Raw genomic sequence first — 5491 nt, forward strand, 5'->3', positions numbered from 1 at the left:
GTAATATTTCATTTGTAAATCAAACTGTTTTAGAAACAGCAGAATACATTACAGTGGTGGGAAAAGAACAATATGTAGGTTTTGTTGAAGTGGGAATAATTCACAAGTATAAAACATACAAATAAATGTGTGTTTTGAGTAAAAGATTAGAAACAGTAGGATTAAAGGTGCGCCCTTAGTTCTACAGTGTTTCTAAGGTGTTACAATGGGGCTATTTTTTGAAGCGGTGGGTTCTGCTGATTGTAATTATGTATACACAAAATAACACATAAAACCCCCTCCCAAAGCAAATAAACAGCAGCCAACCCCACTCTGGAATTACAAAAGCATTATAAAAATAGAATAGAATAGAAATCTAGCATCAGAAACCTAAAGAAGCAAAACAAACTCGTAGTCAAAGTAGGAATGGCACAACAATTTTTGGGCCACACACAAAGTTCAAAATACACAACAATGTCATAAAAAAACCACAGCGCACAAAACATCGCTCGCTAGCAACGTACACAATGATGTCTTTATGATTCCAGTCGTGATGATGTACAGGAAACACAGCGACAGACAAAACACATGGACTTGAGTGTGGAACAAACTCTGGACGGCTGAACAACACATGGACTGAAACAGATAGAGAGAGAGAGAGAGAGAGAGAGAGAGAGAGAGAGTGAGTGAGAGTGGAGAGAGTGAGAGAACGAGAGACAGAGCAAGAGAGAGAGACTTTGACTCTAAAACCCCCCCATAACAACCCTCCTCTTCTCATCATTTCTACACATTCACTATAAATCCTCCCCCATCATCTGATTCACAGACGAACCCCCCCCCCCCCAACCCCCACTCCATAAAGAAAGACTCTGTGTTTTCAGCGAGAGAGTAATAAGCAAATTCCACAGAGAGAAACAGAGAAACTCTGTTAAAGAGGGGAGTAATCAAGTTTGTATAAAAGATCACAGAACCCAACTCTCAAGGTCAGACTCTCCCTCCTCGCACTGAGGAACAGAGACTCTACGCTGCAGCTTGAGCCAGAAGGAAGACCTATTTTTTCATACAATAAATCTTTGATTAATGAAACAATTATTGGGTGGTGAGTCAATCTCTATAAAAGATCTGTTGTTCAATAAAGCAAACATACACAGCACAGCGTAACAGTACGCTGACTCATCTTTCTTGCTGATGAGACACACCAAAGTTGTGTCATCTGTAAACTCGATGATGTGACTCAGGCTGTGCTTTGCTGCACAGACCTGAGTCAGTAACGTGAACAGCAATGGACTGAGCACAAATCCCGGCAGGCACCAGTGCTCGGCGCGGTGGTGCTGGAGCTGTTGTGTCTGATTACGGACAGACAGGAAGTCCAGGATCCAACTGCAGAGAGAAGTGTTCAGTTCCAGTAGATTCAGCTTTACGATCAGGTGCTGAGGAATGCTTGTGTTGAATGATGAACTAAAGTCTATGAACAGCAGGTGGTTGAACTGTAGCACTCTGATTTCTTTGAAATGTGAAGTGCATTACAAATAAAATGTATTATTTTTATTATTGGGTGAGCGCCAGGTGAAGGGTGGTGGATATAGCGTCATCCGTTGAGCGGTTGGGATGGTACACAAACGCAAGGCTTTCTAATGAAAGAGGCAGCAGGGTCTTGATGTGACTCATGAAAAACCTCTCGAAGCATGATGATGACAGGTGTGAGTGCATCGGGATGTAGTCATTGAGGCAGGACACTGATGACACTGATTTTTCGTACCCATTTACAGACACTGCGCCCTGTTTCTATGAAGCTATATTAGGGTCAAAAGTTTTATTCATTTGAAAGATTGAACTTTCCTCTGCCTTCATTTCTATGCTTTCAGTCGTTATACCACGCCCCTCTTCGCCGATGCCCCGCCTCCCACGAGAGAAAAGTGTCAGAGATCTGAAACTTAAAATAAGATCTGTGACCGAAAATAAGTATGTAACAGAAATAAATTAAGATTTGAATCTGAAAACATAAAATCTGCAACTGAAAAATATGACTTCAAATATCAAAATATATAGGAAAGTGAAAATTGAAAATACATTTGCTCTTGGACTTGTTTTGGCTCATTTTGTGGTATCACTCAGAAATTATGACTGTTTTCCATCCATTACTAAAACTTTATGCCCTGCTGTCATAGAGTGTGGATCAGACACAGCTGGGCTTTGTATTTAGACTATCGCTACTGTTCTACTGTAGGAGGAGGAGAAGAGGGAGTTGCTGAGCTTCCGTAGCTGGTCTGTGGCATCATATATTTCAGACAAGAAGGTGCGCATCCCCAGTCCTGCAGCAGCCTCATCACATCGTTCCTGAACCTCACGCATATAACACGGGGTTGAGGCAGCAGCGGACGTACGCCAAAATAAAAATGTACTCACCACTTCCATCTTCATCTATTTCTTTCTCTTCAAAGGAGACCATGCAGCTGGGCTGTATTTAAAACCTGGCTCAGCCAATCACCTTTCAGCAGTGTTCACAGACACTGACTCACCTTGTGGTGTCTTACTGACCTCAAGTTTCTTGTGAACTCCTCTTTTCTCATGTTGTTCTGTGCAGGGAGGTGGGAGGGGCGGGGGGTTCTTCTGGCCTGTGGACCACCTACAGCCCTCTGCTCAAACCCCTTCATTCAGCTGCACGTTTCTTAGACTTTTATTGTTGGGTTGTTATGTAGAGATCCAGTCAGCTGTGAGAGCAGTGACTGCAGTAGAAATGAATCTGAGATTAATTATGAGAGTAATGCAGTTACATTATGGGAACATATTTACCAACTATTTCACTTACTATTAAAACACAGTAATTATTCAGAATCAAACATGTGGCAAGAAGCAATCATTGCTTTTCAGAAACTGAGGGATTAAAGTAAAATTTGCCAATTCCTATAGGTTTTAAGGTATACATATGTAGGCAGTGTGTACACACACTGAGCCCCAGACACCTGCAACACAGATCAAATTATGATATTTCTGCACCACGTCACATCTCTGCTGTTCTCCAAAGCAATCATCAAACTGTAAAAAGACTTTAACCTTTATTTATTTAAATACCCTCCCACTCAGTGTTTTAACAGAATGATTTGACAGTGTTTTAACAGAATGATGAACATCTTTTCTATGATGTGCTTATAATTGTAGATTTTAATGCAAGTTTAATCTATGAAATAAGCAGTGTTCATAAATTTCCAGTGCATGATTTTTATTATTTTTTTTATATTATTAACCCAGACAACAAAACAATGCCTCCAACTTTACATAATTCTATAATTTATAACTATGAGCCTGAAGCTTTGGTAAAACTGATACCTGCTTCAGGGAGTAGTGCAGAGAGTATCCAGAAGCGCCGAGCTGTAATCCTCTTTTCTCCCAGCGGGTGTCACGTATGCTCATTCGGCTAATATATCAAGCTCAAGCTAAACTGGTTCGGTGCCTTGCTCAAGGACACTTCAGTCATGAGCTCTCGGCTCTGGGGATAGAACCAGCACAACCTTCCGGTTACACGCTCGGTTCCCTAACCACCAGGCCACGGCTGCACATAACACATGGCAATAAATTTTAATAAACTCTTTCTTCCTAGAGAGCCAAAGCTGATCTCCGTTCCACATTAAATGCAGCGGGTTATTTCAGGACGCAGACCCTGGAGCTGGTACTCACCTCCATCTTCCTCCTACTGCTCAGGTCTCCCGCGGTGAAGAGACCAGCACTCAGCTCTGTCGAGCATTTTGGACTTCCGTTAGCGCTAACTAGCTCGCTGTTAACAGATAAAGTCCCACCTGAATTTCGGCCTACATCATAAAATGTGTCGGTTTATTTATACGTAAATTCTACCCTCCGTTCCTTTTGAAGAAAATAATCTGTGACCCTGTCGTACCAACAAGGCGTCTTTTCCAGGGACTTGACTAGTGTCCTCTCAATGGCCAGCAGAGCTAGGCTTAAACGGCCTTGGCCCATGTGAAGTGTGTCCGCCTGTGAGTGCTTTGTGACGGTGGAGGGACTCAGCAGCACCCGCTGGACAGAAACTGCGATAGAAGTCAGAAAGTGTGATAGAAGTCAGTCTCCAAACACAAGCAGCTACAAAAAACCCACCAGAAATAGAAGCTCGATTTGTCACTAGTCGTTTTTAGCAAAGAAAATGTCGCTAAGAGGATTAAGAAAGTCTCCGGTTCAACTCAGAACAGAATGAAAATGTAATGCTCCCACGGATCTTTACACCAAAGGATCGCTGATTCGCTCATTTCACTGTCAATCAAAAAGGGATTCAGCCTCAGACAGATCATCCAATCATCATGCAGAAGCCGATGCCAGCCCACTGCCACATAGACCCCCAGAGATGCTGAGCGTCCAATGGGCGGGACAAAGCCCAGCATTTATCCAATGACTCGTCTCGATTCGCTGCACTTCGCTGCTTTGCTATTGTCCTCACTGTTTAAAGCACTGTGAAGCTGCGGGAATGATTGAGAGGAAAGCCGCGTCTTTACCAGTGATAAGAAGCTGGTTCTGAACAAAAGTTGAGCGCGTTTTAGTGCATATTTATTCAATGACATGTACACACAACAGTATATATTTGATCACTTATTTTTTTATATTTTAGGGGCAGCTGAGCTTCCCTTGCAGTCTTAGAGTCTTGGACCTCTAGTCCATAGTGTGTTGTTGCGGGAGATATTTGGGAGATATGTCTCACACTGGAGGGCATCCACAGGTGGAGCCAACATTTATCTCATGGAGAAACTTGCTGGTACCACTCTGGGCAGCCCATATAAGTCCCATATGTGTGTGTTTGTTGCTAAAGTGAATGGAGTAATTATATTTAAGAGTTCACATCAAGATTTATTCAAAAATATTACAAAACAAGAAGAATAAAAGACACTGGAAGACAGTTTTCAAAACCTGCCTGCAGATTAAAACATATGCTTCAAAGTCATATAAAACAAATGCTGCAAAATGTAAACTAGTGTTGGTTTTAAAAGACACAATTCATAAACATTCTTTTAAAAAGAACAGCTTCCTTCTCTGCCATCCACAACATGTGCAAAATTCACATAACATTCCCAGCGTGTCCCTGCTCTAGGCCTGGTGTCCGTCTTTTTACACTGCTCTACAGATCTGACTCAGTTCCAGAAGACAGACGGTGTTCGATATGAGACAGAGGTGCAATAAAAACACAAACCTGTCAGGAACAGGCAGAACTTCAGAGCCCCATTTCTATCATTGGAGCATCACCTAGTGATCAAAGAAAGACCTGAACAGTATACAAACAATCAGTAGAACAGGTGAAAAAGCATCGCCAGGGTTTAGGGGCTGTGCGGAGTTACATATGTACCATAGCATTTATTACAGCTATGGAAAATAAATAGGTAAAGCTTACACCACTTTACACAGGGATAAGGGCCCAGTCCCAAATGGCACCACAAATCAGTGCTCCTTCTTAAACTTGTAGAGGGCAGGAGACGTCAAGAGCGTCAGAACTGTGTGACGTGGGTCTTTGATTGAA

This window comes from Hoplias malabaricus, chromosome 10 (genome assembly GCF_029633855.1).
Source record: "Hoplias malabaricus isolate fHopMal1 chromosome 10, fHopMal1.hap1, whole genome shotgun sequence".
Lineage (NCBI taxonomy): Eukaryota > Metazoa > Chordata > Actinopteri > Characiformes > Erythrinidae > Hoplias > Hoplias malabaricus.